The following is a 15,089-nucleotide window of genomic DNA, read 5'->3' on the forward strand; positions in this document are numbered from 1 at the left end:
AATGCACGCAAAAGAAGAGACCATTACTCAAATATTAGAGAGCAGTTTGAGCATGATCAGAAGAAATTAGAAATGGGTGCAATAGACTTCTATAAAGCATTGCTTACTTCGGAGCCCTTACACAGTGACCAAGACCTATTAGAAGTAATTTCAAATGAAATACGGCCAAAGGAAAATAACATGTTATCTAGACCTCCAAACATAAAGGAAATCTTCGAGATACTAACCTCTATGAATCCGGATAGTGCCCCTGGTCCAGATGGTTTTACTCCTCGATTTTTTATTAAATGTTGGGAAATTATTGCATCTGATATTTATGTGGCAATTCTATCTTTTTTTATCACTAAATCATTGCCGAGAGCATGGAAAGCCACCTTTATAGTTCTGATTCCAAAAATTGAGACACCAAACTCATTTTCACAACTCAGACCAATTAGCTTATGCAATGTAGCATACAGGATTATCAGTAAACTTTTAAATAAGCGTTTAGGTATCTTACTTCCAAAGTTAATTTCCGAGGAACAGTTTGGTTTCATTAAATCTAAATCAATTCATGAGAATGTGTGTCTTGTTCAGGAAATTGCACAATCAATAAATCATAAAACTGTTGGACAAAATATTATCATGAAACTTGACATGGAGAAAGCATATGACCGAGTAGAATGGACATTTCTTTTCTCTGTTTTAGAACGATTTGGATTTTCTACCTCATGGATAGATATGATTAAAGCCTGTGTAGAGAATAATCATTTCTCTGTGATAGTAGATGGAAACTCTACACCTTTTTTCCAGGCATCAAGAGGCCTCAGACAGGGAGACCCCATCTCACCAAGTCCCTTTGTTTTGGCAGAAGAAATCTTGAGTCAAAATTTAAAGAGGAATATTCAAACAAAGCGGGTTGGTCCATTTTTTATCAAACAAGGCGCACCAGTCATATCCCATTGTTTATTTGCTGATGACACAATTATATTCCTCAATGGAAAAAAACAATCAGTAAAAGATATAATGCATCTATTGGAACGATATGAAAATGCGTCCGGTCAAAGAATAAATAAGCATAAAAGCGCCTTTTGTCTGGGAAAATTTCTACTCAGTGACTAATGGACATCAAAACCATAACATCTTTCAATCAAGGTAGTTTTCCATTTCAATATTTGGGATGTCCTATTTTCACAAGACCAGCAAAATTGAAATATTTTGATGGCATTCTCACTAGTATGAGAAAGAAGCTTGATGGATGGAAAGGTAAATTGCTTTCGTCTGGAGGCAGAATTATTTTGATAAATCATGTCCTAAATAATATTCCTATTCACATGTTGTCAGTTTATGATGTTCCAAAAAAATTGATTGACTCATTACATCGAATTATGGCATCCTTCTTATGGTCGAGCATTGGGGAACGTAAGAAAAGACATTGGAGGTCATGGTCAAATATATGCCACCCTAAAGAAGAAAATGGCCTTGGAATCAGAAATATTGAAGACATTATGAAAATTCAACGCATGAAAAGAGCATGGAATTTCCACAGAACAACATCACTCTGGACCAAACTACTCAGAGCAAAATTTGGAGATTTGGATCAAATTAGATCGACTCGACGTGTACCTCAAAGAATCAAAAATTTGAAGAGTTCATGGCAGGAGATGCTTGAAGTCATACAGAGGAAAGTTGGAAAAGGGTTGATAAATCTCTGGTCCTCAAATTGGACTGGTTTGGGGCCCTTAAATAAACTACCAGGATATATCCCCTTGAACCCAGACTTTAAAGTTAAAGATTTGTTATCTCAAGATTGGGAATGCATTCTCAGAAATACTGGAATCGCAGAAAACATTATTTCTAGGATCAGAGAGGAAAGTTACAATTATCACAAAATCAAGATATAGCCATTTGGACTCTAACACCACACGGTGAATTTACTACAAAATCTGCATGGCAATACTTTTGTTCAAAAAAGCCAGCCAATCCCATGAACACAGCCATTTGGAAATTACCTCTCCCAACAAAATTAAATTATTTATATGGAAGTTGGTGAACAATATAATACCTTTGGATAAAAATGTTCAACAACTTGGTATTCATACTGTTTCAAAATGCGTATGTTGCATAAAAAATCCTCAAATAGAGGATCGAGAAAACTTATTTTTTGTTGGAGAGTGGGCAGAACACACTTGGCACTAGCTACTGAACAAATGGGCTATTCACATAGATCCAAATCTTTCTTTGATACCATTAATGAAGCACCTTTTATTAGACCATATTACAGAGAGTAAAAGTGTTATCCTCACCAAATGTTCAATACTGGACCATTATACAGAAACTACAATGATGGATTAAAAATTTAGAACCTCTTGTAAAGCCTACAAAGATTACATCTAGAAAAGAATTCCTAGGTTTGAACAACTGTAAAATACATCCTGGAAAGTTAGTGTATAATCATGCTATTATTTTTACCACATGGGTACCACTGCCTATGAGAATGTAAAAGTTGAATGTAAATGGTGTGGCAAAAGGAAACCCAAGGAGAGGCATGGGAGGAGGAATGGTGTGAAATGCAGAAAAATTAATGATCTTTGCTTATTCTAATCCATACAGAAATGACCACTATGGAAGCTGAATGTGAGGCTTTATTTGATGGTTTGGTAATCTGTAGACAAAAAGGAATTGATAATATATATGTGGAATCAAACTCATTGGTATTGTGTCAAATAATTAATAGCCATGCTTGTAAATTATGGAAGCTACAACCTTGGTGGGACAAGATTCAAGAATTTCTTCCACTAATAAAACAGATCCTACATGTCTCAAAAGAAGGCAACCAGGTAGCAAATGGACTCACTCATCATGCATACCGCCACCAAGAAAATGTTTTGTTTTGCAGGACCGAGGAGTTGCCAAATCAGGTACGAGGCTGCTACCACATGGATACATTGGGCTTGCCATCGATAAGAAAGGTAAAATACATGGCATAACAGGTTCAAACTTCACACATAAAAGGAATGCAAAAAAGAGAGGTAATTTTTATTTATCCAACCGTATTTGATTCATATGGATATCTGTTTTATGATTCTTTTTTATGCTAATTTTATCAGCATCCACTTAGACCATAACAAGTATCATACATGAAGGTAAGGGGATAGTATATATGTTCCTTCTCTAGCTCATTGATTATTGAAATCCTAGATGGGCAAGAAGCTAGTCTTGTTGAGTATTCTTAGGGCCTATGAAGGAGTAGCAGAGGTTGGATACTCGACAAAGTAACACAACCTTTATTGCAGACTCAGCCATTATATACGTCTTAGCAAGGGAACTGCTAACCATTATCATTGGCAATGAACGGGGGAACCACGATGGAAAAGGGGAAAGAGGAGAAGAAAAGGAAAAAAAAAGAGAGGGAAAAAAAAAAGGGAGAGAAGCAACATGGGAATAGAAGGAAAAAAAAATGGAAAAATAGTTGAAAAAGTTTCAATACATAGGAACCTGATAAAGGCAATACAAATGTCACACATATCGATTGCCACCAAACCCTCCAAATCAAAGTTGTCAAAAAATATACACGAAAACGAGATTTAGAAAAATCTCATACAGTCCATCCCAAAGTAAAAGTGAAGAAACAGCTGAAATCAGTCTCTCCAAACTTTTCAAGAAGAGAGAGAGAGAGAGAGAGAGAGACTCCTCTTTCCCCCCATAAATCAATGCTAACCCTCTTTAACGTCAAGGTTGTGGTTATCCAGCTTTTCGGGCCGAGAAATATATTTTGTCTGAGAACTGCAATAGAGATTGTGTTGCTGCGCCGATTCTCATTTTCTATTGCTCTTTGACAGACGTTGAAAATGCTTTCAAGTTGATAAGCCGAAAATAGGGGTAAAAACTATGCAATTTTAAGCCCTTGTCGTTGTGGATTTTGGCTTATGCAATAAAATTTATAAGAACTCCACTTAAGACGTATAGAGATAAGTACGAGTGTCGTCCAAGGGAAGCTAGTAAGGGATTCGATTTGGTGATTGTATTGGTCGTTTCACTCTGATTAAACTGAATTTGATCTTCAATGAGGATCAAGTCACCCTAATTAGATGATAATTTAGAAAGGGGGGTAGAAGAGTTGAGATGAATAGAAGAAATATGGAGCTCTAAATTGGCTTCTTTGATCCTAATAAAAGGATCCAAGAGGTCAATTAGAGAGGTTAAAAGGGAATTTTTAATTTGAGTTTGGTTTGTTTTTGCAACTTTGATAATTCAGAACTGAAATGGGGGTAATTTAATCTCCTAAGAATTAAAACTAATTTTTTTTGAGTTTTTCTTTGGAATGCAGTTGAATGCTTAGTTGAATCCCTCAAATTCTCCTCTCAATCCTAATCAGGGCTTGTACATGCCGCTCAAGCCAAGCGATTTAGAATTTCAGATCAAAACCAAGAAGAAGAAACAAGAAATTGAACTAATCTCATTCAAAATGCACAAATCCAAATACAATCAAGGAAAAAGTACCAGATAACTTGATCCAGAGTGGGACTCCTCTCTGTCTTGCAGCTGTAATAGAGAACCATCAAGAATGAGCTCCCCCTCTCGAAATTTAGCTTTTATACTTAGGTTATATGGCAAAAATCACCATTTTACCCCCGTTTAGTACTTAATATTTATCTATCACTGTAGGCTGGATCTGAATGATCCAACCATACAGATAGAAAGAGGGGATCAAGAAAAAAAAATCCATAAAAAAATCATCTCAATCGGACTTCAGGATCAAAAGTTATTAATAAATCAATTTTAAACCAATTTAATCCATTGGATTTAAAATTTATTTATTTATTAATTTCGTTTTTAAACGCGCAATGACGTGTCGCTCTCTCATTGGCTGCCGCATTTTGAATCCTCCTTTTTGCAGAAAAGTCCTTAAAAATCCTGGAATTGCTTTTGGACGCCGCCCAAAAGTAATTGCGTATATGCCCCTGGCGCACTCTCTCTCCTCCGATTTATCCTAAAAACATTAAAAATATATATTAAAAATTGCAATAAAACCCTGTAAATTTTAAATTGGATCTTTACGCCTGCAGTGGCGACCGAAAGCTGTTTTCAGGGTCTTTTGCAACGAAAGTTTGCAAAAAGGCCCTTGAAAGTTCGAAAATAATAAAATACTTCTTTTTCTATTATAAATATACTTTTTTTCCTTGAAATAAATACATTTCCTCTTCAAATAAATCTCAGAAAAATCCTAAAAATTCGTAAAAAACTCTAGAATATTCACTGATTCATTCCCATGCTGATAAAAGTCGAAATAAAATATTAAATATGCCATTTTCATTCAAAAATAATTATTTCGAGCTTCAATAAATCCTTTAAAATTCATAGAATTAACAGAAAATTAGGGAAAAATCAGAAATCACTAGAAAACACTATTTTCATGTAAATATATGATAACAACCCCATTTTAAGCTCTTTAAATGCATAAAATCATGCTAATAACATGAAATAAAGACAGAAATTTGGGTGTTATCACAAGTCACGCTTTGAAACTCAAACGGGTTTTTAATGGTCAAGATACATGTAAATGTAGAGCGATTTCTCTCATGTTTCCCTAGATAATAGGATACATACAGTAAAATTAGCACATGGCACATAGATCAAAACATTCTGCAAACATTCTCGCATAATGCATGTTCATTTATTTTATCGATCGCAAATGACATGGTTGTAGAACAGGTAAGTTATTTTCCTTTGACTTGATACAGGAAAAGCACTATAAAAGGTGGAGCTAGTGATGTCAGACATGAGAGAAATCCAACCAGAAAGATTGAAGATGCAGTCAAGAAGGAGCAGCTATGAGCCGTATAGGTCAAAGCGATCTACACAATAAGACAAGAGAAGGAGACAAGCTTCTCCACTCATGTATATGCGACCAATCTCCAGAGATGCAAAGATATGCTGGGCAATGATAATGACAGACCACAGGCATGGAAAACATCTAAAAGATCAAGATCCATTAAAAGAAAAAGCTCCACACCAGAGATCTGCAAAAATGGAGGGTTGACCAACCAATCTAGACTCAAATCAACCTTCGTGAAGAGCACAAAAGTCTCAAATAAACCTTGGTCAAGAGCCTAAAAGTCTCAAGACCAAAGTGAAAAAACAAGAATGCTCCACTCACATATCTATGTTGTTTTTTCCCAAAGTCTCATCAAACAATGTATTTTCACGTTCAAATCAATTAAATTTTCTTTTAAAAAAAAAGATAGATAGATAGATAGATAGATAGATAGATAGATTAGAAGAAAACTGGAAGGATGGAAAGGTAAATTTTTGTCACCTGGAGCACATTTAACATTAATAAAGTTTGTTCTGAATAGCGTGCCCATTCATAATCTGTCTGTCTATGACTTTCCTCAAAAAAAATTTACATTCATTAAAAGGATTTTTGCACAATTTTTATGGTTCAATGTTGGGGGACAAAAACTACGTCATTGGACATATTTGGAAAACATTTGCTTTCCTAAAGATGAAATGGTTTGGGGATTCATAAGCTTGAGAAGATTATGAGGTGTCTTCGTATGAAAAGAGTGTGGTACTTTCATACTAAGGATACTGATGACTCTAATTATGTCATAAAATAATCAAGGATTTACCGGGCATCAACGTGCCTTTTGCATACATTCAGTCCACATTTGTCATTGTTTTCATGCATTATTTCCATACTTACTAACCCCTCTTGATTCTCTGAATCAAAGTGGATTAGATCTCACTTTTCTTTTTGATGAGTACAGATGTGGATAAAACACAAGAAGAAGGCATCTGATGAAATGAAGCTTACAAAATTTACAAGGAAAAGCACTAAAAATCTCCAAGAAGCACTCCAAAGAGAAACCTATAAATGGTCTCTTGAAGGATCATTTTGGGGTCGTCCAGAAATTCTGTCAAAACAAGCTAGGGCTTGGAGAAGAGGAGTTCTGCAGAACCCTCCACACACTGATGAGCATTGGAGTTGGGAGGAGAAACAAGCTGAGGCATAACAAGAGCAAGAAGATCATCACCTCGCCGGAAGGAACGTGACACAAGGTTGGTGTGATTACTGTGGTTTCAGAAAGTGTATTCTCCTCCCTCTAAGACAATCTAGGCTGGCTTGGGAAGCATCCATCAGGGTTCTTCCAGCATTCTCCAACCAAAAGTTGTTTCTATTTTAGTCAATCTGAAGTTTTTGTTGTTCAACAAGCGTTCTTTTCCATCTCTTCCTTGTTTGATTTCACCACCACCTCAATATTTCTTGCTCACCTTCAACTCTGTGCAAGCCTCGTCCAGGTCTGGTTCAGCTGGAGCAGAGCACAACCAAGGCTACGCCCAACTAAGCTAAGCACAGCCAAAGTTGTGCCCCGCCAAGCTGCACCCAGCCAAGGCTGAGCGCAGCCAGGGCCGCGCCAGCCAAGGGCCGAGCGCAGCCAGGGCCACGCCCAGCCAGGCTGAGCGCATCCAACAAACAGGTGCACAACACCTGTTTGCTTCCTGTGCGCAGAGAGCGCCGCGCGCAGCCACCAGGCCGCGTGCCTCTCCTGCGCACGTCCCGCGCAGAGGAAGCCGCGTGCAGGAAACTTCACGCGCAGCTCCTGCGCCCCGCTACAGGAGTGCGCGCGCAGCTCTGCGCGCCGCGCGCCATAGGCGTCGTGCGCAGCCTTCAGGCCGCGCGCAGCTCCTGTGCATGCCCGCGCACAGGGAGCGCCGCGTGCAGCCTTCAGGCCGCGCGCAGCTCCTACGCACACCTGCGCGCAGGGAGAGCTGCACACAGCCACCAGGCCGTGCGCCTTGCTCATACCCGGCCTAAGATTACAGGCTTAGAGCCTATAATCAATCAAACTGCTCCATAAGCTAAGATGTCGACGTTGAATTCTCCTAATCCAATCTTCAGAGAAGAACTGTAACAGAAGTTAATTAAGTTTGGCATAAACTGAATCGTCCACTGAAGATTTTGCTAAATTGATTCCACAAAAGAACACTCTGCAGAGAATTGATACTTTAGACCAACTTGAAAAGAACTACTATTTTCTTATTGGCTCCCTGTGGATCGACACCTTACTCGCCCTACGGTTGTGAGGTTAATTTTATTGTTGATTAGCTCAAATACTCACACGACTAACCAGTAAAAAACCCCTAAATTTGAGCTTATCAGATACTCTTTGGACTAGATTGCTAAGAGTTACATTTGGAAATTGGGAATTGAATACTTTAGATAAGAGGCTGCCTCAAAGAATTCAAAACCTAAAAGCTGTATGGCATGAAATGGGTGAGGTTATTCGATGGCATATTGGGCAAGGTCATATGAATGCATGGTCAACAAATTGGACAGGTTTGGGATGTTTGGCTAATTTCCCTGGTATCATATGTCCAGATCCTAACTTATCGGTTCAGAATTTTCTGCAGCGAGATTGGGAAGAATATCTTGAGGAGTGTGGTTTTTCAAATACTGTAATTTCAGATATAAGGGCCATGAATATAACGTTGTCAAGTGAGAGGGATAGAGCTATTTGGAGTATTACAACACATGGAGCCTTTACCATTACATCAACGTGGAAATATTTTCGTAAAAAAAAACCTAAAGATGCTTTAACTGAGGTGATGTGGAAAATGAATATGCCCACAAAGATTCAATTCTTTATTTGGCGATTGCTGAGAAATACATTACTTGTGGATACATCTGTTAAGAAACTTGGCATCCATATGGCCTCAAAGTGTCTTTGCTGTATACGAAATCCACAGATTGAAGACTCAGAGCACTTATTTTTCAAAGGAGAATGGGCGATCCAAGCATGGAGATGGATGCTAAATGCATGGGATATTCCTATCAGGTCAGATTTCTCATTACTACATTGGATTCAATATTTTTTACAAAGTTCATCGAAAGAAAGTAAAGCTGTTATCCTTAAACGATATTCGTGTATGTTTTTACTGTGGGAGATTTGGAAGAAAAGGAATTGCCTAAAATGGGAGAATAGTAATAGAAGATATTGGTCTATTATTCAATCTTTACAGAGATGGATTAAAATGATGGAATATATAATTAAGCCTACAAAGATCACTTCAAGGAGAGAGATACCGGGGCTATTAAATTGGATGCTATCCATTGATCATGTTGAGTATAGTCATAGTGTAAAATTTATTTACTGGGTGCCACCCATTAGCCCCATGCACAAATTAAACGTGGATGGGGTATCTAAAGGCAACCCAGGAGCTGGTGCAGGTGGTGGTATCTTACAAGATTGCAACCATGCTATGGTTTTTGCTTTCTCGCATAAATATTCATCCATAACAAATATGGAAGCTGAATGTTGGGCTATACTAGATGGAATGAAAATTTGTGATCAAATGGGAATTCAAAATATCATTGTGGAAACAAATTCTGCAGCTCTATGCCAAATCATAAATACACGTGTATGCAAGCCTTGGAAGCTCCAATCATGGTGGAAAATAATGCACCCTTATATACAAAAACTGTCTTGCATCAATCATGTTTATCGTGAAGGAAACTCAATTGCTGATGCCTCAGCTAATCACGCTATCCGTCAAGAGGAAAATCAGACTTTTTGCAGGTTAGCAGACCTACATCTTACAGCAAGACGCAGCTATCGTCTGGAACAGATGGGGATCCCCTACGTCAAGCGTATAAAAAGTCTTCCTTCTGTTTCAACATAGCTAAAGGAGAATGACGATACGAGCCTCTACGCAATGATACGTGTCAACCAAAGGTGGTCCACGATAACTTGACATACCAAGGTGCACACGTTCCACGAAAGGGTCAATTTTATTTCTATGATGCATGTCATTATTTCAATTATCTTTATATATATTCAATCATTTTATATTCATGGATAAGCTTTGGAACTCCACATATGTGACGTCTCCGCACTAGCGTTGTTGATCAAATATCCCAACGACAAGAATCAAAACCATTTGGGCCTTCTCATAAGTATTGTGGAATAATCTGCCTTGTATTTCAAGCTGATACCCCATTTTTGTATCATCTACTGGTTATAGTGTAAGCTTGTTTCCGTGGAGTCTTTGATCAGTGCAGTTGAAGGCGATCAGGGGAACCAATACGCCAGAATTGGGGGTAAAGGAAAAGTCATTGGATGGCGGAGGACGAAGCACAACGAGCAAACAAAAAGACATTGGCAAAAATGAATCAAAAGCCCAAAAATCAACACAGCAAAAATTGGAAGACAAACACAGTGGCAGAGAACAACAGTATCTATCACACAAAAATTCTGCTGATCAAATCTCAAACACAAAGGGCAACACCTTCAAGCCATATAAATCTGCTCAAGATCATTTATCATCAGTACATCCATTTTCCCATTAAAGTTGGTTTATGCTAACCCTCATCAAATTCAATTGTCTCTAGAACTGGCTTTGGGGGAACAGGAGTATACTATATCCAGTAAACGGGCACAATCCATGTTGTGTCATATGAATTGCGAGTCGCAGGTTTTCCCATAGTGGTTATGTGTAGTCTTCAGTTGTGTCTTGGTTTGATGTTCAAGGAGTATGGAATCACAGGGATAGTTGGGGGACGTCACCATCATATTTCATATTGGAACTAAATTGGATATAATGATTTACTATTTTCTCAGATTTCTTTTCATCTTAACCTATCATAATTTAAAATACACATAAATAGTTGTGTAAGTTCTCTGCTCATACTGTGATTGAATGAGTGCTATCGTCTCATCGTATAAAGTGAATGAGCTTCAAAACTTTCTTTATCAAATGCAGGAACTTGCAGACAAGGAAACAATTCAACTTCATCAAAGACGAAGAAATATTTGCACCCAACAAAAGAAACCCATGCAGAAGAAGACTTTTCCAACATGCTCTAATGAACAGGTCCTCCAACAAGAAAAAGCTTGAAAAAGATGAAGTCGAAGCGAGAAAATAAGCCTCAAAATCTTACAAAAAATCTTGACAGCCACAACCATCCCAAGTACAGAAAAAACAGAGTGGCCAAGTTCAACAGTCATCAACACAATGACAACAAACAAAACCTTCAATCCAAAGAAGCCATGAAAATCTTTATTATATTTGTTGTTGTTGTCCCCAAATCTCTTAAAACAATGTATTTTCATGCTCATATCAATTTCCTTTCTCATATGTCTGACGATGAAGAACACTCATCGCTGACCACAATAGTAAGGGTTGTAATATATCTATTAATGATGAACCAACTATTGGTTTTTACAGTCCTATCATACAGAATTTTATTTTGGCTTTGATTAAAAATTGGACATTATGAAAAAGAAATGTAGAGTACATTTTTAAGGAGAAAAATGATTAATATAATCTATATTGAGTAAAGTAGATAATTAATTGATCTAACCAACAAGAATCTGATTCAACCAATAATAATTCAGCAAGCAATTTATTATTAAATTTCCATCAATAGCGTCCAATTTAGTCTGACAGAATTAATATGCAAAAACTGTTAGAAACTTCAAAGAAATCCAACACATAAAAATAATATGGGATTTTTTGGGGGATTCTTTTAAGCAGACTCATTATAGTCAGATCCAAAAAGTAGATTGGTTTAATGCTAGGGGGAATTTTCAGCAGTTATCAAATAGCATGGATACCACACACAACAAAATGTTCCATTCATAACGGTTTATCATATCTTCACTATTTCTAGGAAGGGATAAGAACCTGAATTTTCTTACCTTGAATGTTCTTTCTTGCAATTTTTAATAAAATATTGAAATTTAATTGATGAAACTTTCGATTGAAACTTGGTCTTAATCTCATCGCTAAATCGAGTTCATGAAGAGTAAAATTATTTTTTCAAGAGGGTGGAGATATTATTTAGAATAAATATATTTCTCACCCATAGCATGTTTTAAAAGTACATTTGTAATTTCCATATTTATATGATAATAAGTAGTTATATAAGTATGATTTTTCTGAGGCTACATTGGCAATCCCATAAGGTTAAAGATTTACCCAACTTGACAATGTTTGCTAAATTTAAGCACCATATTCCAATATTTGGGCATATCTAAATTCCACATCACCATTGAGAAAACTAGAAAACATGATTATTTTCTTTCCGAATTCTGCACTTTAGTGAATGAATCTAAAAGGAACTCTCGAATTCTAAACAAGAAAATTCATGAAATTTATATTCCAAGTAAAAAAGAATTCCTCCATATTGAAAAGATATTATTCAAATTACAGAAGAAAATAAGAAACATGTGATGAATAAGCAAGTTTACAGTACATACAACAGGCAACATATAACCATCAAGTGTCCAAATATTATTTTTCTTTGTAAATTTTTTACAACTACTGAATGAACTTAAAAGAAATTCCATTTTGCTGGAAAAAAATTGACAAAGGCATAAACAAAGTAAAAAATGAATTCCTCAAAACTGGATAGCTAAAATTTCAATTACAGATAAAAACAAGAAACATGTGATGAATGAGCAAGTTTCGAATATATGTAACGGGCAACCTATGACGAGCAAGTTTCAAGAAAATAGTTTTCGTTGAAAATTCTTTACACTATTTAATGAATTTCAAAAAAATCTTGATAATGCTAAACAAAAAAAAAAAAGAAATGCGTATCCCAAAAAAATATTAATTCTTTAAAACTATAAAGCCAGTATTCAATTTACAGAGAAAAACAATAAACAGGAGATGAATGAGCAAGTTTACAATATAGACATAACTGGCGACATATAATGAGCAAGTTTACAAAATAAAAATTTGTTTGTAAATTATTTACACGTGAATAAATTTAAAAGAAACTTGCTAAGGCTAAAAAATTGAGAAATGTATATTTCATGTTAAAACGAATTCTTCCAAAATTGGAAAGCATATATTCAAATTAAATTTAATTTAGTTTCCAACATATAATTTTATTTTAAAATTGTTTACAGTAGTGAGTAATTTTGAAACAAGTTCGCTAATGCAAAAATAGAACTCGAGAAATGCATATCCCATGAAAATTGAATCATAAAAATTGGAAAACTGGTATTCTAATTACAGGAAAAATAGGAAACCAGTGATGACTAAGCAAGTTTCCAATATATATAAAGGGAAACACATCACAAGCAGGTTTCCAATGTATATAACTTGCAGCATATAACGTGCAAGTTTACAGTGTATATAACTTGCAATGTATAAAGAGCAACTTGCCAAAATATTAGTTTCTTTTTAAATTTTTCATTTGGGTGAATGATTCTAAAAGAACCTCACTAATGGTAAAAAGGAAGTCAAGAAATGTATATCACAAGTTGAAACGAATTCTTCCAAAATTGGAAAGTTAATATTCAAAGTACAGAAAAAATAAGCAAAGGGAGATGAATGAGCGAGGTTCCAATATATATATATATATATATACCAGAAAGCTTTCAAAATATTATTTTCTTTTTAAGTTCTTTAACTTAGTTAAATAATCCGAAAGAAACTCAGCAATAGAAATCAAAATAACCAGAAATTTATTTTCCACGTAAATATCAACTGTTCATAATTGGAAATCTAATACCAAAATTACAGAGAAAAATTAGAAAAGTAGATGAATACGGAAGTTTACAATATATACAACGGTCAGCATATAACAACGAATTTGTGAAAATATTATTTTCTTTGTAAATTATTTATCTGGGTAAATTATTCTAAAGGGAGCATGCTAATACTAAAAAATAACTCGAGAAATGTATACCAGAAGTTGACACGAATTCTTCCAAAATTAGAAAGTTAATATTCAAAGTACAGAAAAAAAAAGTGACAGGAGATGAATGAGCAAGTTTCCAATATATCAATGTATGTATATGTCGGGCTGCATAAAACCACCATGTTTTCAAAATATTCTTTTCTTTCTAAGCTCTTTAAGTTAGTGAAATAATTAGAAAGAAACTCAGTAATACAAAATAAAATAGCCAGAAATGTATTTTCCAAGGAAATATTAATTCTTCACAATTGGAAAGCGAATACCAAAATTATATAGAGAAATTGGAAAAAGGAGATGAATACAGAAGTTCACAATATATATAACGGGCAGCATATAACAAGGAATTTTTGAAAATATTATTTTCTTTGTAAATTATTTATCTGGGTAAATGATCTAAAAGAAGCATGCTAATACTAAAAAAGAACTCAAGAAATGTATACCAGAAGTTGACACGAATTCTTCCAAAATTGGAAAGTTAATGTTCAAATTACAAAAAAAGGAAATAGGAGATCACTGAGCAAGGTTCCAATATAGATATATATATGTAGTATATATGACCGGCTGCATATAACCAGTAAGTTTTGAAAATATTATTTTCTTTTTTTGTTCTTTAAATTGGTGAAATAAGTAATTCGGAAGAAACTCACTAAAACAAAACATAATAAGTAGAAATGTTTTTTCCAAGTAAATATTAATTCTTTACAATTGGAAAGCCAATACCAAAATTACATAGAGAAATTGGAAAAAGGAGATGAATACGGAAGTTCACAATATATATAACGGGCAGCATATAACAAGGAATTTTCGAAAATATTCTCTTTGTAAATTATTTATCTGGGTGAATGATTCTAAAAGAAGCATGCTAATACTAAAAAAGAACTCGATAAATGTGTATCAGAAGTTGACACGACTTCTTCTAAAATTGGAAGGTTAATATTCAAATTACAAAAAACGGAAATAGGAGATCAATGAACAAGTTTCCAGTATTACAATATATATATATATATTGTAATATATGTTACGGGCTGCATATAACAAGTTTTGAAAAAATATATATTTTTTTATGTTCTTTGAATTGGTGAAATAATTCAAAAGAAACCCAGTAAATTAAAACAAAATAAGTAGAAACGTATTTTCCATGGAAATATTACTTCTTCAAAATCGGAAAGCTAATATCGAAATTACATAGAAATATTAGAAACATGAGATGCATACTGAAGCTTCCAGTATATATATCGGGCAGCATATAACAAAGAAGTTATCAAAAGATTATTTTCTTCGTAAATGATTTACTTGGGTGAATGATTCTTAAAGAAGCTCGCTAATGCTAAAAAAGAACTCGAGAAATGTGTATCAAAAGTTGAAACGAATTCTTCCAAAATTGGAAAGTTAA

This window comes from Wolffia australiana, chromosome 20, assembly GCF_029677425.1.
Source record: "Wolffia australiana isolate 7733 chromosome 20, ASM2967742v1".
Lineage (NCBI taxonomy): Eukaryota > Viridiplantae > Streptophyta > Magnoliopsida > Alismatales > Araceae > Wolffia > Wolffia australiana.